Source organism: Pseudorca crassidens, chromosome 21 (genome assembly GCF_039906515.1).
Source record: "Pseudorca crassidens isolate mPseCra1 chromosome 21, mPseCra1.hap1, whole genome shotgun sequence".
NCBI lineage: Eukaryota > Metazoa > Chordata > Mammalia > Artiodactyla > Delphinidae > Pseudorca > Pseudorca crassidens.
This window is the reverse complement of record NC_090316.1, coordinates 20676571-20702708: the sequence shown is the minus strand read 5'-3', so window position 1 is coordinate 20702708 and position 26138 is coordinate 20676571. Positions and strand designations below refer to the sequence as shown.

Below are 26138 nucleotides of genomic sequence, written 5' to 3'. Positions count from 1 at the left end.
CTGATAACTACGTAACAAAGAGAGTACGCAGTTCGTTAGGCATAACTGTTCTTTATGAACTCACGATGCCTTTTGGGGACTGGTCACTTCTTCTCCAAACCACACCACACAGTCCTAGAATTTTTCTGGTGAACTGTATCCAGCCCCCTGATCTGTGGTTTCCAGGATCTACATTGGCCTCCGTTTTGAAGACAAGGGTTACTGTCTCTTTCTTGCTGCTCCCTTTCTTGTACTTCAGGGCACCTCCAAGATGACAGATGGTCCCGCTACACTCATATCTACAAATTATTTTAATATTGCAAGATGTAATTCATCCAGGCCTGAAATTGTGAGATAGTTTAAAGCAGCTGCATTCTCTCTCAACAATTTGGACCTCAGCTTCCCTTTCAATTATGTGTTCTATCCTTCTGGTCAGAGAGCCACCCTTCTCCTAAATACAAGAGCAGTTCTGCCTTCCCTCAGTCATCTATTGCTACCACTCTAAGGTCGCCCTTATTTCTCCTTCCTGATTAAATATTTCATAAAGATTCAACTCAAACATTCCTTTGCTCCTTTAAATAGATTCATACTTTATTCTTCCACCTTTGAAGTCTGAGTCCCTCAAATGAATTCCTGTGACAGCCACAATGAACCTTTCTGGTGTGTGCCCTTCTCATTCCTCACTCTGAGCATTCACTATCTGATTAGGATTTTGATTATACAATCGTCCCTCGGTATCCGCAGGGGACTGGTTCCAGGACCAGCCGTGGTTACCCAAATCCACTGATGCGCAAGCCCCATGATCAGCCCTACGTATTCACAGGTTCCCTATTTGCGGGTTCCGCATCCGCAGACACGGAGGGCCAGCTCTATTTGTCTTTTCTTCTTTCCAAACATTATTACATACAGTCCATGAAATTATATCCGTATTTTCTCTGAGTATTTAAAAGTCTAACTTTTAAAAATCTAGAGTACGTAGACTGAGTCTGCCAGATGGCCGTTAGGGAACATTCTAAGGTTTAAACAAATAATTTCCTTGTCACCAAGCGACAAACATTTTGTGAATATCTCCAAAAAGTAGAGCTTGTGCAAATTCTGTGAACCGCCTAAGCTACTACTTGGCCTCCCTATTTCATTTATCTTTGGTCAACAAAGACCAAGTTTGTTTAAGAATCTTTCACAGGAAGGTTTCAACGAATCCCGCTTGCGGGAAGGTCGTTGTTTGCAAGCAGCAAAACAACGTTTCATCATCTACGGCCCTCACACCATCCAGTTGCTTAATGTACTCTGAGCACAACCTCACAGGCACCCAGCCACGAACAGAGGTGTAGAAGGCAGGATTCTACCGTGGTCATTTGAAGGTAAGCAGTTCACTGTCGAATTAAAACTCTGGCAAACAAACCCTCCTGGATTATCACTTGTGCCTCCCTCAGGACTTGCCTGCAGTTCTCCAAACCCGTATCTGTGTAGTGTCCTGTTTCTAGGACAGCTTTCTGGGAGTGTAAAGATAATTTATTGAGGAATCAGAAGAAAATGCAACAAATACTAACAATTACAACTATGATTTTTGGCCACTTTCTTGCTTCATATTCCAGAGCTTACTTACTTGGTTTTCGAAAAGACTTCCAAATACTTCCTTTTTCTTCAAATAGAGAAATACTTATAAGCAAAATGTTATCTCTAATGGGGCAGACTAAGGGTCCAGCACATTTAGGACACCCAGTGAAGGCTATTATTCAACTTGAAAAGTCAAGGCAAACTCCTCTGGTGGGCTGAAAGGATAATAACACAACTGTAGCCAAAATATGGGGGAAATACATAGAAACATGGTTCCACGCTGCATTACAACTTTATCTAGGTGCAGGGATAGAGTCTAGTTCTGAGTCATCTTTGACTCTTGCCCCAATCAATAATTTTTGGTAATTTCTCCACTTCCAAAAGTTAAAGTGCTATCACTGTGCACAGCCGAGGAGACACAGGGCAACTAACCATGTGTGCTAAGAACTTGTTTCTAGTGGCATATCGTGGCTCTGGATTTTTCCCTGCTGCAAACAAACTAAAAAAAAAAGTCAGGACTAGATGTGAACGTCACAACTATGTACATAAATGCATAAACACTTTAGCCAATTATTGTACTCATTCCTGAAGCAGGGATTGAAGGGAGAAGGGGCAGACAAAATGCTTTTCATTTGCCTCTTTTCAATGGCAATAACCACAAAACAGCAACTAGGATTCCCCCCTTCCAGGCATCAAATAGAAATTTGAGATTATTTTGCCCCCATGTAAAATTAAACACTTTAAAAATTCTAATGAGATCAAGTGTAATGATAATATTACCATCCACACTCATTTGATCCTATAGCTAAGTGACAAAAGCAGACTCCTAAAAACCACCCAGAGGGAAGACCTTGGGGTTTTAGAGACAGGTGGACCAGTGTTTACTTCTTAGCCCTCATCTCCTCTCTGGTAAAATGAAGATATTCTCATTGAGGATCAAATGAGATAATGCATGTGAAGGGCCCACTACAGAGCACTCAGTGGACGGCAGAGGCTGTTGTTAATTTATTATTATAATATAAATGAAGGACCCAAAGACATGTGTTTGACATTCATGTCTTGGAACACCAAAAAGAGTCCGTTTATAAAAGCCACTTACTTTTATTTTAAAATATTTGTAGGTACATAGAAATTAGGATTTAGAATGAAACTGATTGCCAATCCAGTGCTCTAGATTTAAAGGAGAAAACTGAGGCCCAAGGACTTTTTCTGGGCACACAGATAGGTAAGGAGACTGGCTCAGGTTTCCCCATTCCACCCTACCTCTTGGGTAGGACAAAGGGAGTTAAAGTAGCCCAGCTCAGTAGCAGTTTTTTGCACCTAATCAAACAGTCTCCTAGCTTATTTGTATATATAAATGCAAAACCCACCCTGGTTTTCCAAAGGAAAACCCACCCTGTTTACGTCTTCAGGGTTCTCACAGATTAAATTCAACGTAATATGTGTTCACAATCAAAAATTCCCCAATACATGCAATAAAATAAACCACTACTTTTTTTTGGGGGGGGTGGTTCAAACAACAGAAATTAATTTTTTCACAATTGTGAGACTAGAATTCCAAGAGCAAAGTGCCAGCAGGCTTAAGCCACTACTTTTAATAGTCATTGAAAACAACCAACAGATTTAACTCCCCTAAGTCTTCAGATACGAGAAATACCAGACAAGCGTATGGAATAACTATGCAGAAAAAGTTTAAAAAATTAAAAGATTAAATTTTTAAAATGAATCGAAACAAGAGACCACCAAAATAAAAAGGCAGATTTTTGAAAGAACTAAATAAAATTTACATAAATAAAAATATAATGGTAGAAATTAAAAACTCAGCATATGAGTTAAACAGCATATTAGGGAGAGAAAGAATTAGCAAAAGAGAGAATTCATGAACTAAAATGCAAGGCAATAATTACATGTAAGTTGTAGATCATAAATTCTAAGTTTTTTGTATTATTAGGGAAGAGATCTGGGAGACATTTTAAAAGTATGCATGGTGAAATTTCATATGGTCTACACTAAAATAACAGAAATAGAGTGCATATCATCTAAATAAGTAGAGGAAATAAACGGAATAACAAATAAAAATCCCCCAAATGCAAGAAATAATAAAAAATATAAAACATATATAAAGCATAAATTAAGATGATAGAAACATGTCTAAAAGATCAAGAATTTATAGTAAATATGATTGACTAACTTTACAGTTAAAAGTCAAAGAGTATCAGATTGGATTTTTAAAATTCCAGTAATATGTGTTATCACAGAGATACATCAAATCAAAAGAACCTGGAAGTGTTGAAAGTAGACAGAGAAAGAACAACCATGCAAGTGCCAATAATAAATAGAGACAGAAAAAACAAGCAAATAAATACTAGTAAAAAAGAAAGCCAACGTAGTTATATTAACATAAGATACAATAAACATTAAGACTAAAAGCCTTATTAGGGCCATTACACAATGTGAATAGATTCAATTGACGAGGGAGAAATTATTTTGAATTTGTATACACTAATAAAATAGCCTCAAAATACATGAAGCAAAACGGGAGAGAACTATAGAGAGAAATTGAAAAATGCACACCTTTGGTAGGAGAGTTCAACTTACCTCCCTCAATTATTGACGTTAGATATACAAAAAAAATGATCATTACTACAAATGATTTGAACATCACAATTAATTTCACTTAATTAACATATAAACTGTAATCAGAATCTGTTAAGTGTCAGCCACTGTTCTAGGCACCGGAGAAAGAGCCATGAACAGAATACAGTCCTAACCCTAATGGAAAGCACAACTTAGATGGGGAGACAAACAATAAAAAATACAGAAAGAAATGTAGGGTACTCACACACACAGAACACTCCATCTAACAAGTAGAGAATCCACACTCTTTTCAAGTCCATAAGAAACATCTATAAACACTGATATAACTTAGACCCTAAAGTAAATCTCAACAAATTTCAAAGAAAACCAAATCATACAAGTCCGACCACAATGCAGATTGGTCAGTTAAATCAATCACAAAGCCATTTCAAAACTAAAGCTTATGAAATTTAACAGTATACTGAAGAAATTTAGAATAAAACTTTATAGCTTTCATAGAACTACAGGTTTAGAAAAATCTTGCAACTATCAAATGTCCCATTTTTATGCAAAAGAACTACATATAAGCTACTCTAGTATAATTGGACTGAATTTTAAAATATCTTCATCCCAGAACTTATCAGTTCCTTCTAGGTTTTATTCTGTTTTTATAACACTCTTCACCATTAAAAAAAAAAAAAAAGAAAAACTATCCTATGTTGAAATTTTAAATCTCTTTTGCCTGTCTTCATTTCTACTTCTACTACCACAAAGTCCCTGTATTCATTATGATTTAGGTTCAGCTGGCACTGACAAAAAACCCCAGATAACAATGGTTTGGACCGGAAGCTCATTTCACTGTTGTGTATAGTAGGTCTACAGGCTGACTGCCTGGGCCCCACTGGATCAAGGGCACAAGCTGCTTCTAGCTTGCTCCCCTGGCATCCTTGCTATACAGCATTCACCTCATGGTCTAAAGGCGATCATCAAACTCCAGCCACCACATCTGCCTTCTAGTCAGTGAGAAGTAGGAAGTGGGAAGTGTCCCAGTCAGCTTGGGCTGCATACCAAAAATACCATAGACTGGATGGCTTACACAACAAACATTTCTTTCTCACAGTCTGGAGGCTGGGAGGTCTAAGATCAAGGTGCCTGCAGATTCGGTGTCTGGTGAGGGATTCCAGCCTTCTGGTTCATCCATGGCCATCTTCTTGCCCTAACATGGCAGAAGGGACAAGGGAGCTCTCTGGAAACTCTTCTATAAGGGCATTAATCCCATTCATAAAGGTTCCATCTGCATGACCTCATCACCTTCCAAAGGCCCACTTCCTAATACCATCACCTTGGGGGTTAGGTTCTCAACATATGAATTTTGGTGGGGGGCACAAACACTCTGTCCATAGCAGAAGGGGTGAAGAGAGAACCCTTTTTTAAAGGATACTTCCTAGAAGTCACAGAGGTCACTTTTCCTTACTTGATATTAGCTAGAATTAGTCCAACACCACAGAATGCTTCAAGAGAAGCTGAGAACATAGTCTTTATTTCAGGTGTTCATGTATGGGTCCATGTATGGGAAGTAGATGTTGAGGACAAACATCTGAGAAAATGTGATAAGATATAGGAAGAATCCTGCCCAGTCCTCTCGGCCAGCTACCAGGGGGGTCAAATGAGTGCACAGTACACTTGGGTCCCAGGCCACGTGCTCAGCCCTGCTTCTCTGTGGCCAGTAAGGTTTTTAGTCTCTTAGGCCTCAAGTGTATCCTGGATCATTTTCCTCCCCTTGCCTAAGAGGTTGTGTTGCTGCAGCCATGATAGTCTTTAAGGCACAGTCTCAATGGTATTCTGAGGCTTCAGTTAGAAGAAATTCCAAATACAGTTTCCTAAGCATGGCCACTAGGTCCTATCTCCCTAAAGAAGTTGCCTGACAGAAAATTTTAAAGTGGGAAATGAAAGCATTAAGAAACTTGCCCTCACGTTCGGGTTTGATTTCTCCCTTTCATAACTGGCTACATGCTAGCAGTGCATCATTCCGGGCAGGGACACAAGTAAAAAGCTAGGCTTTCTTCAAGTCTTCTCCTCAAGTGCTCCTCCTTAGCGCCCTGTGCTAATGAGAGACATGCTGCCAGAAAGCCAAAGAGAGGCCACTTCTTCCTACCGGCACCACCTCTGGGCTGGCTGTTGCCATGGCTGTCTTCACAGCGAGCGAGGTCTGACCCAGGATTCCAGAAACACTGGATGGATGGCAATTCCGTGTGGGTCAGACAGCAGAACTCCCTCGGTGTGAGTCCTTAACCAAGAAGGTTACCCAAACTAACAGGATGGAAACAATGTGCCTAGAATTAAACATCAAGAAACTATCGGCATCCTGCCAAATTAATCTGATATAAATTATTCCAGTCCTACACTATCCCTTTCCCATCAATCACAAAGAACAAACACAGGCCATTTGTAAGCTCTTTTGTGTGTGGGAAAAACACAAAGCATGCCAAATGTTGCCTAAATTCTAAGGGGATTTCTCTGCACTTTTTCTGAAGTGTAAACATATCTTTGACCTCCCTCTATCAAAGTATACAATTTCATCTTTGGAATATATTTTTCCTAGAAGGCAAGTACTGTAAAAGCTCAAAGAGTACAAAAAAGATGAATAGGGGAAAAAATGTAGTCACCTGGCATATATTAGCCTAATCAATAATGTCAACAAACCAGCGAGAGTAAATATCATTATGGTACTATGTGTTTTCTTTCAAAATCAAACTGTATCTGAAAAACGCCAAGCCTGAAATAGGTTTACAGAAGATCATTTCAGTAACATGCACTTTAGCTCAAGGTTAAAAATTTAAGTAACCTTAAGGCAGGTAACAGAATTGATTTGCTTTTAAGATACAAATAGCAGTTCTGTGGTCACAAGTCAATAATGGAGTATAAAATAAACTAACATCCTACTCTACTAAAAAATATATTCTCTTTTTTTGAAGACTTGGAATTTGCAAATATGAAAACACTAACACTGCTGCCCATGGGGACTTCATTGTTTGTGTGTGTGTGTGTGTGTGTGTGTGTGCGGGGGCAGGGGAACTTCTAATGTGCCCAGTTACCCAGGTTAAAACTTCCTGTGAACACCCTTTTTATTGCTGTAACCTCAGTTCATCCATGGTCCTCACTTCACAGGAGCTCAGTTATTCCTTGTGGCAATTCAGACTCCTCACTGCCAACCGAATGACACACTCATTACCTCATTATCCAAAGTCTGAACTGAGCCAATCTGTGCCTCCGGCCTTCTCTTCCTTAGGATTAAATCAGTCAATGCAAGTAAAGTGCTTAAAACAATGCCTGGCACATAGTAGGTACTCCACAAACATTAGCTATTGCTATTATGCCTCTTCTCTTCCCCTTCCCTTCCCCTCCCTCCAATTCCCCTACATTCCACCTTACTTTGGTCGAAGAGAAGCATGTGCTCTTTTGCCAACACATCTCATACTTTTCAGGGTCCTTTGCTCACACTGTTTCCCCATCAAGAATGTCTTTTAAACCTCATTCTCTATTTGTAGATACCTCTTTACTCCTTTTTCAAGATCCTTTTCAAATCCCACCTTCTCCATGAAACTTCCGCATGATCCCTCAAACAGAAGCCACATCTCCGGACGGCATTCATCACCTGTGCCCTGGACTGGAGCATCACATATATCTGCCTTATCACCCCGTCCCCAATACACATCTACCTGATAAGCTGCAAGGCAGAAACTCTGTTCTATGTGTCATCATCTAACCCCTTTGGAAATAACCACACACCCTTGAACTGAACAAGACGCTAAAATATGTTTAATTTTTTGAGGTGAAAGTAATTTTTGTGTTGAAAAAGTACTGGCCTTTTTACTTAAAGAACTAAAGGATGTGTGTGTGTGTGTGTGTGTGTGTGTGTGTGTGTGTGTATTATCTATTAGAGCCAAAAATACATTCTCATAAATCCCTAAGCTTGATATGACTCGGCTTTGAAATATATTTTGATGGAATGTATGCCACAAGAAGAAACTTTCTACTACTGATGATTCTTTGCTAAAACACATTTACTATTTTTTACACAAAATGTGTTTAACATTTGAAACATATTTGTCATTTATCATAGTCTCAGAATGTCCCAAATTCTAAAATCAGTGCCAAATAGCATTCAAAACTAAATATACTACAGCCTTAATATATGTGTTTCACTAGAATAATCATTAATAATTCCTTCTTATAGAAAACTCTTCTTTTCCCCTATTCACTGTTGGAGAATAAGATGTTTCAATCTATCAAATGCTCTGCTGGTAGACAGTGACGATGGATCCATTACCAAGGTTCATAGAAGACGCAGGGTGCTCTTCCTGGATCAGTCTAGAAGGCCTTATAGAGAAGAGGGAGAAGAGAATATTTTAAGCAATCCGAAAGAGTCAGCTTGGCAAAGTAAGTGTGAATGCTGGTTTTAGGAACCTGGCCACCCCTATTCAGAAGACCTGAGAAACTCACATCTTCTGTATATAGGTGACCTTTGAATGAATGAAGGCGACAAGATGGAGCTGCAGAGGGAAAAGTAAGAGAAACAGGGTGAAGGGTATGGAGCAGAGATGAGAAATCCACAAGGCAATCGGAAACAAGCACTTACATACAAGGCGGTGTCAGAGGCAAAAGAAGAGCCCATAACTCCACATCCTCCATGGAGGCTGGCCTGGGGGCACAGAGCTGGAGGAGACAGGATTCAGAGACAGGCAACTTGGAATTATCCAGGGAAGGAAAAACGCAGCATTATAAAAAAGAAGAGCGAGACTTTCTTAAAGATATTTCTTTAAGATATTGCTTAAAGACAATTCGACCATCAATTTAAAACTTAAGAAGAGTTCTGGGAATTCCTGAAATGAGATATGTTCATAAAATATACACAAACTGACACCACTAAGACTTTTTCTTTTGCTGCTACTACTGAGAGCTAACGTTTATCAAAACACCCTAGGTTTTAGGAGGTAGGCTAAGTGCATTACATACATTAACCCAACTAAATTACCCAACAACCCAATTAGGTACGTACTATCCCTATCCCTAGCCTACACATGAGAAAACCAAAGCTTAGAGAGGTGAAGTATTAGCTAGCTATATGATACTGGCATTGACCTCGTGGAAGCAATGGAATGAAGTCTCACAATGTTTCTATTTTGTTACAGTCACTGAAGGTTTTTACTGGTTTGTGCCACCTAAAGATACAAGCATGAAGTGTGTCTTTCAGAGGTCAGCGTTCCCATGATGAACCCTGGACCAAGGGGACAGTGCTTGGACGAGCAAAGCGCTCACCACCACGTCCTGCAAGTGAAGCACAGGCACTCCTTCGCCAATAAATAGTCCGGTTATGAAGTACAGATTCTAAACTGAGATGAAATACTATCCAGAGCATGCCTTAAGGAAAGAAACTTGTCGCCACAGCTTGGTTCAAAGCCAATGTTAGCTAACAATTACATCATGTAGCTCAAGATAGCTTGCTGAAGAGAAACTCAGAACCAACGGAGCTGCAGGGTACTGTTCCTTTAGTTTTGGATATGGTGGGGGGGAAAAGGAAAGAAAGAAAAAAGTTATAAATACTTGAGACTATCCTCTGGGGAGAAAAAAACTGAAAGGATTCCATTCATAAGCAAGGCCACTTACCACAGGCTTAGGGATATGAAAATAAAAAGTAATCATTGGGGTCATTCACTGCTCTTGTATTATGTTCTGGGCACTTGATATACATTATTTACTCCTCACACACCTCAGCGGAAATGTTGTCCAATCCTCAGTTGACAAAACTGAGGCTCAAGGATGTTAGGGAACTTGCTCAAAATCACAGACCTAGATTTGAACCCAAGGTCTGTGGAGCTTCAAAGTCCATGCCCTTTCCTCTATGCCACATAACCATTTCAGCACAAAGAAATGCAGAATTCTAGCTGTTCCCAGGCTCCTGGCAGCCCATCTAAGACCCAGCTGATGATGAAAGGCATCACCCAGATACCAGAAATATATTCAGCAGACTTTGGAATTTTAAAACCTCATCTCCAACAGAGTCTAACCTTCCAAACTCATGAACCACTATTACCTTAAGATTGAAAGTATAATAGTTATTAAAATATAAGCAATGGAGGGACTTCCCTGGTGGCGCAGTGGTTGAGAGTCCGCCTGCCGATGCAGGGGACACGGGTTCGTGCCCCAGTCCGGGAAGATCCCACATGCCGCGGAGCGGCTGGGCCCGTGAGCCATGGCCGCTGTGCCTGCGCGTCCGGAGCCTGTGCTCTGCAACGGGACAGGCCACAGCAGTGAGAGGCCCGCGTATCGCAAAAAAATATATATATACATATATATATATATATATATATATATATAGGCAATGGGGAAAAATTTTTAAGGACCAATTAATTAACTAGATAAGTATCATAACTGATGTCTGTATTGAAAATTCTAACATATATTAAAACTCATTTCTTCTAGCTACAAAAATTTCAAAGAATTTCATAAAAGAAGGCTTCCTGCAATAAAAAACTGAAGACTTTTATTACTTTTACAAAAACATATACCATTTTCTGAAACACTGTATTCATCTTACAATTTATCTAGTTCATTCCTTATCCATCTCTTGGGTTCTCAAATATCTCGTATTCTTAGTCCTCCCCACATGTCTGAATTCAGAACATACCGCAGAACAAATAAAGTCTTGGGCCCAGCAAATCACATCTTACATGCTTTCATTTTGCTTAGATTTTATTTCAAATGGCTTCTGATAATATCAGAGACCTTTCTCTTCTATTACCAAAAGTTTTTCTGTGGCCTCATTTTGTGCCCGGAAATAAATTGGTATAATTCAATAGAAGTCAGCATTATTCTCTCAATACAGAGAAGGAATCTGTTTGAAGGGATGAAAAGGGGGAAATGAGCAGAGATATTATATTTTTTAATACATTATTCTACGTTTTCATATAGAATTCCCATCTTAACTTTTTTTTTTTTTCTTTTGGTTGTACCAGGTCTTAGCTGTGGCAGGCGGGCTCCTTAGTTGTGGCATGGGAACTCTTAGTCGTGGCATGCATGTGGGATCTAGTTCCCTAACCAGGGATAGAACCTGGGCCCCCTGCACTGGGAGCGCAGAGTCTTATCCACTGTGCCACCAGGGAAGTCCCCCATCTTAACTTCTTAAGAGCACAGAACCCGCTACTCCAATTCTTCAGTCCCCTGTTTCAAACTCCTCTTGGGTGTTGCTGTGGGGGAAGGGGTCTGAGCCCTGTTGGAAACCCTCCGAATGTAAGCTTCATGAGGGCAAGAACTTCGTTTGACTGCTTTGTTTACTGGTATATCCCAAATACCTAGAGAATGTCTGGCACATAGCAGCCACTCAAATATCTCCCGCATGGATGGATGCTTGGCTGTAGCTGCCGTCTTTTTCTTAAATGCTGACCAAGTATGTCCAGTAAAGAGTGACCAGGGTAGGGTGAGGGGTCTGGAAGCCACGTCATGACTTGAAGGCAATTAAAGACAATGCAGGTGTTCAGGTACGATAAGCAGGGAGGCAGCTGGGCCCCAGAGAGGGAACCCTGCTCTGAGTCTAGCCAATTAGCTCTGAGAGTTACCGGCCATGTCTGGGCAAGTCACTGGACTCTCAGTCTTCCCATATCGGAAAGAGATGTTACAGAAGTGATATAAGGGTTAAGTGAACAAGAAAAGTGCCGGGCAAAGAGCTTTAGAAAGATAAGTTGCTCATATTTCTACATTTTGCTTCTTTTCACTCTTGGGGTGGGGGAAAGCCTTAGCGAAGAAATGATAGCTTTCTTTAAATATGTGAATGGCAATGTGTAAGAAGACAATGACTCCATATTATACTAGAAGATAAAACTACAAAAAAAGGATATAACATAAAAAAGAGCAAGACACTGACCCAGTACAATGCATCACACCCTAATAAAGAGTGTTCCTGTCCATTAGAAGCTGCCTTCCAAGAAAGGTGTCAGATTTCTGTCATTTTAAAGAGAGGACAGGTGATTCAGAATGATTCAGAAATGTGAGGAACCAGGTCTAGTTAAAAGGGTATTAGCGGGCTTCCCTGGTGGCGTAGTGGTTGAGAGTCCGCCTGCCGAGGCAAGGGACGCGGGTTCGTGCCCCGGTCCGGGAGGATCCCGCGTGCCGCGGAGCGGCTGGGCCCGTGAGCCATGGCCGCTGAGCCTGCGCGTCCGGATTCTGTGCTCCGCAACGGGAGAGGCCACAACAGTGAGAGGCCCGCGTACCGCAAAAAAAAAAAAAAAGGATTATTAGCTAAATTATCTGCCAGCTCAGATTCTATGATTTAATGATACAACTTCTTTTTTGTGGCTGATAAACTAAGTTTGTCATGATTCTCTGCAGATATAAACCAATAGTCAGAGAACAGGTAGTTCGTTTACACCAAAGTCCATAATGCTAAAAACCTCCCACCCCACTCAACATCCTCATCTTCCCAAAAAAGTGATAATCACGTAAGTTCACGGTGACTAGAAAATTTTAAAAACCCACAAGGTATTACACCATTACATATCCCCTATTCAGATCAAATAGATATTGATTTGGTAAACCTTTCTCAAGTTTAAAGGTTCACCTTATGCAACAAGCCTATTTTAGTATTCGCAACTGTAATTCCTCTGTCTCTCCCCTTCCCCATGTACCCCTGTATGGGATATTTAACTCTGAGTAGCGGGTAATAAAAACCTCTACCAATGTACCTACCTATCACACATAAAACAATCTTCTACAAGACCAGAAAAGAAAAGCTCTATCATTCACCCACATAGCCTAGAAAATCACAATATTAAATGCTGGGAATATTCAGATCACACACAAACAGGAGATTTTACCTTTCTCATTTCAGCAAAACTTATCAGTCTCCACTGCCTTTATCCTCACTACTGAATGCTTCCAAGACCTAAGGAAGTTGTGATTCATAATTTGAAAAAGTAGAATCTGTTTGGAGATGAGGCTTTAGTTGACCATTTTTACAAGAGAACATTTTTGGCTGAATGAAAGGATAATGAAGCTAGCCTACGAGACAAATACGAGCTCTAAGAAGCAGGGAGAGGACATTCTGCCAAGACTGAATTTTGCTTCCACTCAGAGTATCCTTAAGAGAATAGGGAAATCCGGAAAACCTGAAAATTGATGGGCGTCAACTCCCATCCATAGCTACTATATGGATATTTCCCAACCTCTTTCTTTCTATGTGTCTTTTTAAGAAAGGAAAATAGATTTGGAATTGCTTCATTTGCCAGTGTGTTCTGACATATTTAAAGGGATCTAGGATACAATTACGGGTTTTCTGGGCTGCAGTCTCATTCCACAATGCGACATTCTCACAATGTCAGGAACTCTGCTTGGTTCTGTGTAAATCTTTTATCAGTCACTCTTCCCAACTCCCAGTGTATGTTTTTGGGACACACGGTATTTTAAAATGGATTGCTCTCTGGCTCACAGTTCCCAACCATTCCTTACTATTTTGCACTAACCTGTTTCATTCATTTGTATCACATGCCTGTACCCAGGGAATTGGGAGCAAATCAACGGGAGACTCTGTGAGGTAAAGGAAGCCTCATGAATGTGCTCAGCTACTTTGCTCCCAAGCAATCCTGTAAGGGCAGAGCATGGACTCTTGCAGGGAAGAATCAAGCTTATTACGTGCCTTTGATATTTACATGCTGTTTGTGGGTTGAGAGAAGCCCAGGATTTTCCTTTTTGACCTACACTGTTACATAGACGTTTGGGGGATTAAGAAATTAAGGACAAAATGCTGATTGTTTTCTTCAGTTATAGATAGTCTCAACATTTTGTTTTTAAATATGAAAATATTATTATTTATGATACTAGTTAGGAAATTTTGACTCTCCTGCAGCTATGTCTGCACATGTACAATCTCCAGCTCACTCTTACATAGTACACACGCCTATGAGGAATGGTTAGGCATGGTTCTGCTTAAAATGAAATGTATAGGCTTCTTCTGAGCCTAGAATCTCATGATTTATTAAACTAGCAATGCATATATTATGCCTTTAAAGACATGGAAAATCCAATTCAGAAAATAATTGCAGTAGAAGTTCTGTTGACAAGAATACTAGAGAAACATTACTTTCTCTGCCTTAAAACATTATTCTAGGGCTTCACTGGTGGCGCAGTGGTAGAGAGTCTGCCTGCCGATGCAGGGGACATGGGTTCGTGTCCCGGTCTGGGAAGATCCCACATGCCGTGAAGCGGCTGGGCCCGTGAGCCATGGCCGCTGAGCCTGCACGTCTGGAGCCTGTGCTCTGCAACGGGAGAGGCCACAACAGTGAGAGGCCCGTGTACCACAAAAAACAAACAAATATTATTCTACATACATCATTTTGGGGAGGGCAAAAAAATAAAGATTTTTGCATTCTTTTTTCCCCTTTTATTTCACTCAACAGAAATTATACTTAGTTCAATAAAATGAGCACCTTTCTTCCAATTCTTGAAAACAGTCTGAATTCTGATTCATGCATACAAAATTAGAAGTGAAATTATATAGCTTCACTTTACTGATTTCTCTGGTCTAATATGTAATGAATTAAAATTGTATGTGATGAAGTAAAGCCCCATTCCTAAAACAAAAGACTCTTGAACTTTCAATTACCATTGGTACCAGCTACTAAGCTGCTACCTGCACTCCTCACTAGTCAAGTTACCTCCACTTCGGTAATACCATCCTGCCCACCTGAGGCCACCATCATGTACACATTTCCCACCACACACAAGCATCGACCAACAACTATGAACAGGCCGGTGATGGTGAATCAATAGAAAGTCAAATATTGGATTGCAACTCTATTAAATTCTTTCAAAATTGGGATTAGCAAAATGATGTGGATTCTTGAAACTTTAAGGCTTAAAATCCTTATAAAAATTAATTTACTACCAGTTCTAGTAGTTCAATGAGATAAACAGTTCCTTATGCTTTCAAAGTCACTGAACAATTTTTTTGCAAGCAGCTCATGGAACATACCCGGCATTAGCAATGCAGTTAAGAATAGAAAAATACTTTAATTCACCAGAATAACTTTTAAAATGATAATACTAGGCTGTTTGTCCTTCACATTTCTTTCTTACTCTGTAGCAAAAAAGATCAGAATAATGTAAATATGCTATTCATTATTCAGAAAGTTCATGTGATCCATTTCAGAGAGATAAAATGCACCATCAACAGAAATTTTATGCAAAGTCTGTTCTTTTTTTGTTTGGTTCACTGAACTAAGTGCAAACCATCTGTTAGCTATGATAATCAGAAAAAGCAAAAATTCAAACAGGTTTTTTTTTGAAAGATAGCACAACAGCACTCCAAACAGAACTTGTTTAAAAGCACCACTTACGAGGTATAAATCCTAATGACTTTAGATGGCTTAGAATCCATGTGTAAAGTCTTTTTATTTTTAGGTTAAGATTACATTTTTCCATTTTGGGGGCTAAAATATGCTATTTAATAAAAACTGTTCACATCACGAGCTTGTCGCTATTACTAAAATGTCTTATTCAAATACGTTAATTTCCAAGAAATTTTAAGATGAAAAACTTTCAAGTTAAAATTGTCTTTTGATCCCCACTTATAAAATTCCTACCACCTAAGTAGTGTATTATAGTGATTAGGATTTGCTTTTACACAAACGGAATGGCCTGGTATAAATGAGCGCTTTTGCTAAGTCAAAAAGCTTGAAATCACGTCTTCACTCTGCTCCTAGCTGTCCTGACCGCAGATGAGTTACAACTCTTAAGATCTCACTTTCTTAACTGTTAAAAGAGAGCTCTAAAATGTCATTCTCAGGAGGCTACTTCCTTTACAAACCTGCCTAGCACCGTGCTTGGTACACTTAGAGCCAAGAACTCAGTAACTGTGCATGACCACGGGGGCTGGAGGTGAAAGCTTCCAAACTTGAGAAACTGCCCACAAGACAGCTTTCGGTGTATTGTTAAGTTTAGGGAATAGAATACAAAACCTGCCGGCACGACAGTGTGTCACCATCCTTACAACGGTAGAACCAAACTTCCAGGATGCAGTGCCTTATTCATGTACTATCATCTAATGAAAAAATGATTTTGTTTTAAAGGTGGAACTCTAAGTTTCAGGAGAGTTTACAACAGGCACGTTTCCGAAGCTCTAGTACTACAAATGTTATCAACACCCGCTGTTGTTTCTCCATGGCCTGTAAATGCGCTTTGTGCTATTTTCTTGATGAATACTGCACACAGACCCGACTCCACCTACACAACCACCAGGTCACAAATGTAATGCATGTAAAAGAGGGCCTTTTTGCAACAAAACCTTACAGATCTTAACCACTTACAAAACAAGTTTGGCAATGGATAAGAATTTCAGCAGAGAAACCAACTTAAAAATTCTTCACTCTGCTTTGCTATTATTCATTAGGCATGCTATTAAACAAACATGACAAGTAAAAGGAAAAGCTTTCAGTGAGTTGTCTTATTTTATTTTTTTGCAGTACGCGGGCCTCTCACCGTTGTGGCCTCTCCCGTCGCGGAGCACAGGCTCCGGACGCACAGGCTCAGCGGCCATGGCTCACGGGCCCAGCCGCTCTGCGGTATGTGGGATCTTCCCAGACCAGGGCACGAACCCGTGTCCCCTGCATCGGCAGGCATACTCCCAACCACTGCGCCACCAGGGAAGCCTTCAGTTAGTTATTTTATACTTTGAAAACTGACAAGGCTCTGCGGTGATGCTTACGTCTTTATTATGACCTCTTTAGTTCTATTAAACCATAAGTTTATTACATTTCAGAGATTTCTACAAGAAGATCCATGTCAGACTGACATTGAGCCATAAGGTTGGATTTCTAATGTCACTCGAAAGGTATTCCAATTTTAGATAAGAAAAGAGAGCACTGATTATTCTTATCCATTCTTTCTTTTTCTTCCCATTTGTGTATACTTCCCATTGTGTATACATACTCAATGATCTCAGTTTAACTTAGAATCAAATTTATTTCCTGGCCCACAGGTAGACATAGACATCTGTGAATCTCAGAATTTGGAGGAAAGAATTCTGATAATTTTGGAGGAATTTGATGCTGGTGACAATTAAAGTCCAAAGTATCCCTTCAAGGCCAGGGAACTGCTTCCACCATGGCACAAACGGGAATGGTCATCACTGCGTTATTGTCCGGGCTCTTTAACTCGGAGCACCCCACTGCCCCACCCGCCTCTGAGCCCATCCTCAGCTCGTCCTCGGAGGCCACAAGCAATGTTATATCAACAAGGGGAAAGGACGTATGACCGGGACGGCCCCATCCTGCCCCAAAGTGTTCTCTCCTAAGACAGTTTTCCCACAGGTTGAAATGGCTTCTGAGTTGCAGGGTTCTTTCTTATTCTGGGTTCCAGAGACCCTAGGTGTCCACTGGTTGGAATTCAGGGATTCTTGAACTCCCATGGGGTAGGGGCATTTTACATGCATATGTGTGGTTCTTCTTTCTTCTACTGAAGCATAGACATTATTAGAATCAAAAGAATTTGACATCTTTGATATCTTTGTATATCAAAGAATTCTAAGTACTACAGGACTTATACCAAAGAACTGTTAAGTGCCATTAGTTCAAATACAGTTGATCAAAACTGTATGAAACTTGTCATGAAGCCTTTCATTAGAAAAGACATATGTCAATGTAATCTTTTCTTTTTCAACCTGAATCTCTTTAGTTCTCCCACCTGATTCCCTTGTCCAGTCTTTTAGGAGGTACACAGTTACATTTCACAGACTGCTTAAACAGCATGGACCCCATGTTGTAAACATTAATATGATTCTACGAAAAAGAATATGACCTTGAATTTCTGCTCCAAATGTGTCTATGTAAATTCATAGTATAGGTTAAAAAGCCAAAGAGAGGAAACTATTCACTCTGAACACCATGAAGCTCCATAGAGACTAAAGTGGGAGCCCCACCGGCCTCTCTCATTCACCTCTTCAGACACATGCTCACACGGCACGGAGCTGGTGCTCAATACTTACTCCAAGTGCTGAGACGCACTAAAAACTCAGCAGTGCCCTCTAATTTCAAAGGGATGAAAAAACTGAACTCTCAGTAAGTTTTACACTTGGATGAAGGTTGTTAGTCCTTCTGTCAACTCCTTCCTGGAAGTCCAGATCGCTGCAAAATGTCAAAAACTAAAAGCTGAAACAGCAATCTCACTTCGCCTGATTAATCATAGTCAATTTGACTTCGTTTTCTAGCATGGGCTGCCTTGGAACAAAGATAAATTCCTAATGTCGCCGAAACACTCCAGAATGTTATTAAGCCCTTAGGATGGAGTGTCAAAGCTCACCCCAGGCTCCTTCTAAGTCTCATGAAAATACCTCCCAAACAATTGCTCAGATTACAACGGAATTAAATAAACCACTTAAATCTTTGTGTTGGATTGAAATACAAGTATAAAATTGTGTTGTTTAACATGATAATTAAAGCACATAAAAAATCTATACAGAGTAGCCTGAATTTTTTTGGACACAGGCTTTTCCCAGAGGAATTCATGTCCAAGTTGATACAAACTACAAGGAAGTTTTCATTTGGATTTTTATCAGGACAAGCACCTAAGCAAATTGCAAATATCCTGTGTACTATGAGCCCCATTGAAAAATAATAAGTATTCTTTGCTTCAAGATACCAGGAATGGGGCTTCCCTGGTGGCGCAGCGGTTGAGAGTCTGCCTGCCGATGCAGGGGACACGGGTTCGTGCCCCGGTCCGGGAAGATCCCACATGCCACAGAGCGGCTGGGCCCGTGAGCCGTGGCCGCTGAGCCTGCGCGTCCGCAGCCTGTGCTCTGCAACGGGAGAGGCCACAACAGTGAGAGGCCCGCGTACCGCCAAAAAAAAAAAAAAAAAAAGATACCAGGAATGTTATGGAAGTGAATATAAAGGAATTTTAGGAGGAAAAAAAATCACTGTCTAAAGAAAGCTGTCCTTCTGAACGAAAGGAAAATTTCATTCAGTACAGATGTTCTCTACTTGAAGGAAAAACACAAAGGAGACATTTGTGAAAATTTTATTTACTAATTTATTTAGGGGAAATTTAAAATTTTATTTATTCATATATCATTTTAAAATCATAATACAGTGAATATCCACCCACCACCCAACCCAAGAATCTAAAATGGGTAATATTTATTGGCCATACATGAGCCAATAATGGCATGACAAAGTGTACTGCAAACAAAGAATTATGATTAAAGGAATTCTGAGCATCTGAGGTCCATTAAACAAAAACCCTATGAAGTGATTTTTACCTAGTAGAAATGGATTCACCCCAGGTAGTCCTTTAAATAAAGATTTGCCTATTACACTGAGAATGTAAATCAATTCCCTGTTCCCCCACACACACACCACCTCTTGGGAACAATTATCAGATTTTTTTTTTAAAGGTACATTCACAAGAGCCTGAAACCTGGAAGGTGAAGCAGTGGTACCCAGTTGCATGTCTTCATTAAAAACCCTCCTTGTACAATAGAAGAGCTATGTTGAATATGACAGTAAATATATTTTTGGTTAAATAATTTATTTTAGAACATTTTTTTCTTCTTCTAGGTCAATGGTAGGAACTGAAACGAATGTGTTTCCTTCTAACAAAAGAACTTTCCCCTCTCTAACAAGTAACAGAAAAGTATCTCTTCAGCAACCAGCATTTTTTAATCAGTCCTTTGTCCATTCTAAACTGAAAGCCAAGACTAGAACCAACACTAAACTGTAGCTGGGGATTGCTTTCCTGGATTTCAGAGGGACTCCTGCAGGAGAAGCAAAAGTGGGAGGGATGGCTGAAGACCTCTTACGATTTTTACATTCCTGACAAGGCCCCTTATGGGTTTTAAACGCACTAAGTTTGTATAAATGCACTAAACTTAACCAACATAACACTCAACTGTCAGAGTGAGAAGTTAAGATAATCTCATGTTCTTAATTTGACTGCACTTTTGGAATGACTTTATTCTTCAAATTTTCCACCTAAAATATAATCTCCTAATGTGTTTTAACTTTCCTCTAAGACCTTTCAGAATAGTTTGAATTCTCAGTTAAACATCATAATTTTCTTGAGTGTCAGGGTAATAAATGACAGACAGTTCTGCCAAATGATTAATAAGTATTATTGCCCCCTCCCAAATGCAAATTTTTGTGAATAAATGCTCAGCCAGAACTCAAGTCTAAGTGACCCAAGTTTCACCAAAGAGCAACTGGAGGAGGAAGAGTGATAGTGGTTTTAACAGCAATAATAGTAACAGTAATGGTGATGACAACAGTACCTTAAATTGATGGAGCATTTAGTCTATGTCAGGAACACAACACACATTATAAAAAAGAGAAGTTTAGGGCTTCTCTGCCCTGGTGGCGCAGTGGTTGGGAGTCCGCCTGCCAATGCAGGGGACACGGGTTCGTGCCCAGGTTCGGGAAGATCCCACATACCGCGGAGCGGCTGGGCTTGTGAGCCATGGCCGCTGAGCCTGTGCGTCCGGAGCCTGTGCTCCGCAACGGGAGAGGCCACAACAGTGAGAGGCCCGTGTACCGCAAAAAAAAAAAGTTTAGAACACACTGTTACTTCTCCTTCTGATACCTTCAGCTTTGTGTATGGCTCAATCAAATGGCAGCTTTATCATTCTCTTCCTACTGTGTGTGTACTCGTTAACTCCTTCACTGGTGGTCAAAGCCCACAGAGACAAAGTCATTGATTTATTCTTCGCTTCTCTACAGACTCTCGATCTGGGCTGTATATATTTATAACACATATTCATCCAAAATGGATTAGCTAACCTCCGATCATGGAAGACTCCAAATGGATCATCTCCTAGGATATTCTTAGAATCAAAGTCATATTTCCTATTCCAAGGGAATCCCAATGTATCAAAACAGTATTTCAGTAATTTGTACATACAATTGCTAAAAACTATGATTTCGCATGCTAGTTTCACAAAAATCAAATTCAGCTGTTTCCACCAAATGGATGCTTTTTTTTTTTTTTTTTTTTTAAGAAACCAGCAGGATGAATAGGGGCTGGTGAGGGAGAAAATCCAAAGGATACAGATACTTTGGAAAAATACAATTTGCATGTGATACAGAGATGACTTCCCACCCCACCACTCAAATATATTTCAAATTCTAGAGATTTTAGTGTGATTTTTTTAAAGTAGAAATTGAATTGCATTCTGAAAAATCTTCCCCGAGTTCACATTGAGGAAGTAAACAAATAAGGCTGAACATGCAAAGAGAACCAATTTTTTCCTTACGGTTCAATATATAATGACTGTTAATTCCACTAGTGACTATCACCATTATCATCATTTACCAGATGACAGCTGGATATCTAGAGCCAAGTGAAGAAAAGACCCTAACCAGTCAACTTTTATCTTCTAATTATGATAAGTTACCAACTCAGATAACATCTCCCTGCCCACAAAGGAGTAGAATGAATAAAAAGTGAGCTTGAAGGTTTATGTTAAACTTGACTTTTTGAAAAGACAAGCATCTGTTTTTAAATGGAAAGATCCATTAAAATCAAAAAAAAGATGGGCAACAGTAGAAGCATAAAATGAGCATCTTAATTACAGTACTGTTCAGCATCCCTGGCGACATCAAGCTCTATCCACGGTGATCACTAGGTCTCCACTGGAAGGAAGTGGGCTTTGATGGCATAAAGAGCATTGTATTAGGTATGACTGTATGAAGACTTTTAAAGCCTTTGATGAAACCAGAGTGGGCGAAGGAAAGAAAAGAATTTTCCCCACAACTGTGGGAAAAACTAGCAAGAATCAACAAGGAACATAAAAATTCTTTGTTGTGTATTGTTCATAAAATATTCCAAAAATGAATATAACATAGTCAGGGCTTTTTTTTTTTTTTTAAACTCCTAGAAGAAAGGTTATGAAATGTTCTTATCTCATCCACCTCACTGCCGAATCCCAGATGATACAAGTTCTGAACAGAGGCGCTAGTTAGTATGCAGTACTAGAATAGGTGTGAACGTATGGGTTTTATTTTTGTATTTTTTATTTTATTTTTGTAGTGGGATAAGGAGAAGGCATAAAATTAAATACATGACATTTGCAGTACTAAGTCATCACATAAGACACCCAGCTGATGTTTCAATCTTGGATGTAAGAAACTTGATTTTCAACAAACCATTCATGTTTGTACACACCCAGAAAAACCGAGAACCACAGACTTTTCGGAGGAGAGATATTGGAAGTAAAAGTCTAAATATGAATAGAAGAGATGTGACCCACATATTCAAATCCAGACTTTTAAAGAAAAACCACATTAACTCAAATCTTAAGTCAACACTAATTGTACTTACCAATGAGAAGGTTAACAATGGCAGCAGAGGCCATTCTCAGAAACATTTAAGGTTTAAAAGAGTCCACAAGCACTTGAAAAATAATAGCATACTGCTTGTTTCCACAGATTAATATACAACAGTTATTTTTACTAAATTGGACAAAAAAAATTAGTAGGTAAATCATGCTCTGATTATCTTAACTCAGCTAGTTAGAGCCTGATCAACTAGTTAGAGTCTGGTGGAAATGAACCCCCAGTTGTTGCTTTGGTTTTGTCCATAGCATCTGCAACATTTCCACGGACACCACTTCTTAGAAAATAGCCAGAAATGCAATGAAAGGAAAATATAAGAGTCAGGACAAATTTGTTACTACCAGTAAAACAGAAATGCCAAAGCACATGTGCTTTTGATGATGGAACAGAAAGTAACATCATCTTCATATTGCAGAGAATGTGTTCCTTGTTTGCTTCCTGGTGTAGAGAGTACTGAAGTCATCTGTTTATAGGTGTTGTTACTTTACATAAAATTACAACAAAATAAATAACTACTCTTAAAATCCATCAATGGAGGGTTTCCGGAATATAAAAATAATTGTAGAATCTCTCCAAAATTGGAGCTGCACACTACTTTCCGATGGCTAATGCTGAGTACAGAGTAGGGACTCAGTACTTTCCAATGAAGGAATATACCTTTGAAGACAGACACACACCCTTTCTTAAAGTATTAAAGTCAGTGGCGTTCACTCAACAATAAGGAGCACATGTTATGTGCCAGACATTGTGTCAGCCTGGAGAATGAAAAGCTATTAAAACAGAAAACAATGAAAAGAACAATATCATTATTTGTTTTCTTATCCAGGCTATATTTACATGGTTTTGAATATTCAGATAAAGGTGTAGGAATAAGTTAACCATTTAAGTCCTCAAAATCATTTAGACAAGAGGTATCATGTAACTGAAATCTTAGTTAACTGAGTTTTTCAGTGTTCAGTTGGGTGACAAAACATCCAAATGGGCACATGTTACTAAGTATGTGAATATTCAGAAATCTACTCAACTGAAAATGTTGCTTTTGTTCTAAATGTCTGACATGCAGTAAGTCTACAAGAAGCCAGTCCATGAAATCGATGTGTTCATATCCTGTTTGGGGAAATAATAAAACAAATAGCAACCTACCGGTATCTTCAAGGTTCTGTTTTGAAAGTTGGTCACTGAAGGGCATCAAAATAAAACAAGCAGATGGCTCTGAACACTTAAAAAATACACACATGTATAGAGAGACAGATATGGATATATGGAGCAGCAAGCAAATATAACAAAACAGAAGGGAAGACAGAAACTAAGCTAAATAGAGAAATCACAAAGAAAAACTATGAGGGAGAGTCCATTTGAAAAAGTAGGGCCAAAAAAGAGAAGAAATGGCCACAGACAAGTGCTCCAGGTCTGGCCAGAAGAGCCAGGAGAACCAATGATAAATTACACAAGGCAGCCTGAGAAGAGAACAAGGTAGGCCACCTAGAAAGGAGACTAGGCACCTCCACTCTGAGAAGGTGAGCAGGTTTGCAGTAGAAAGCAAGAAACATGAACTTTAAAATCCTTCGGACACATATGTCCCAATGACAAAAACGTATGAGTGTACAAGACGAAAAACTCCAGAGTATTTTCAGACTTTTAAAACTCCAACAGGTACCATGTCTTCCCTTCCAGCCTCTAAATCCAGGGATAATGATTAGAGACTTTGGAATCAAAAGGGCTTTAGTAACAGGTTAAGCTAAACGAGGCCAAGGATTCTGTGAATTGAATCCTTGCAGATACCATGCAGAGTTTTACTCTGGTTTCCAAGGCCACGGCACACCCAAAAAGACTAAGTAAGGTAAATGACATTCCCCTAATCAAGGCACAGTGCAGAAACCAAATGAGGGGCAAGGGAGGAAACCTGAAAACTCTTAATAAATAATGTGGCTTCCAGAGTCATCCAGAGTAGCTAACTAGCAGCTTTTCAGGGAGAAATAAAAATGCATATGTTCTATTTCACTGAGAAATCATTCCATGTCCAGCTTTAGTGAGATTAAAAGAAAAAAAGGATTTAATATTACAAAAAGGAAAAAGCAACCATAAACATATAATTAGCATATTCTTACCCTGTACATCTTCTAGAAGAAGATCACAAGCACAAATGTTTGCAATTTCCTGAGGAAATAATTATTATTAATGCTGAGGGGGAAGAGAAGTGACAGAGGTTCTAAAGACTGCCTAGGGCAAGAGTAAAAAAGCATCAAGTGGGAAGCCACAGACACACTGACTTCGTATCTCAAGTCCCGCCGGGATTCAGATAGCTCTACTTGAATAAAATCTGACGATATCCCCTAGTTAAAAGGATGAGTGTTTCTGTAGAAACGACTAGATAAATCTTATCCCCAGTCTAAAAACTGCTTTTTTAGGCAGTTCTGCATAAATATTTGAGAGTTTGAATATTTGAACATTTTTACTCCTGAAATCTGGGTACTGTTTGCACTTCAAAAGACTTATATAACTCTGTGAGCGGATTTCTTTTCAATATCTTTAAGATACAATCTCTGAAAATGTTAGTCCTTGGATTGGATATACGCATACCCAGAACTTGCAAAGCTCTCCGGAGGAACGGGTACTCTGGGGTTGACCGGCAGAGTTCCTAAACGTCAAGAATGGTATTTGGAGTTCAAGGTTGAAGGCGGCATGAAATAGGCTTAAAAGAGTATATAGCCCATCTCAAAAGGGTTTAAAACTGCACCCCATTACTTAAAAAATACCCCAAACAGACAGCACGACGAGCCATTTTACCTGTCCTACCAGTCCCGGGCAGGTCGGGGTGTGAAAAGACTTCCAGAGCTCCGAGCGGTGTCCTATATGTAACCCAACAGCCTCAAGCGAGCGGCAGGCGACTTCGGGGACCCGCCAGTGCGCAGGGCGGGGTGGGGAGGCCCGGCCGGTCCTCCCGCACGAGGGTGCCCAGGGCCCCTCGGGACCAGGGCGGCCAAAGGGAACCGCGGCGTCGCCGTGCCAGGCCGCCTACCGGCCCCCACGACCCGCACGGCGGCCGCGGATCCCGACGCCCTGGGGGCCGCACGGGGCGAGGCGAAGCCCGGAGCGCGGCCCCGGGACTCTCCGTCTCCGAGGGGCCGGAGCGCGGCCTCCGGGCAGCTGCGCGCAGCTGGACGCGGCCCCGGGCGCCTCCGCCCCAGCCCTATCCCTCCGGCTCGGCGCCCAGGCCGCCCCTCGCCTGCGGCCCCTCCGCGCCGCCCGACCCTCGGCAACTTACTGGGGCAGCGCGAGGGCCGCGACGAGGGGCCGGGGATGGGCGAGTGGCAGGAGAGTGTCGGGGCTCGCGGCTCGGGGAGGCTGCTGGAGCGGCCGCCGCCTCGCTGGTCCGCGCCGAGACTAGCGCCGGGGCCGCCGCGCTGCGGAAGGCAGGCTGGGCAGGTGGGCGCAGCTTGTGTAGCCGCGCCGGGGGCGGGGCCTGGCCGGGGGGCACCGCCTCCCCCTCCCCCCTTCCTCCCCCTCCGGCCCCCGCGCTCGCCGACCCCCCCACCCGAGCCCGCCTCCCGCCCCGACAGTCCAGGCCACGCTGCCAGCCCTCGGGGTAGGAGGGTCGGGCTGCAGCGCCGCGGAGTCTGTCTACGGCCCGGTGCACTTGGCCGTGCGCTCGGC

General features: G+C 40.8%; 1 protein-coding gene across 2 annotated transcripts in view; it reads right to left on the bottom strand.

The window, feature by feature from the left end:
* Positions 1 to 25904, bottom strand: part of SLC7A2 (solute carrier family 7 member 2) — a 73868-nt gene extending 47964 nt beyond the window's left edge. Inside the window, exon 1 of one of the 2 annotated variants that reach the window (XM_067721893.1) lies at positions 25272 to 25904. The gene's annotated coding sequence lies outside the window, so the exon portion shown is untranslated. The remainder of the gene's footprint in view (positions 1 to 25271) is intronic. The other variant, XM_067721894.1, reaches the window with a different exon arrangement.
* Between the last annotated feature and the right edge of the window lie 234 nt (positions 25905 to 26138).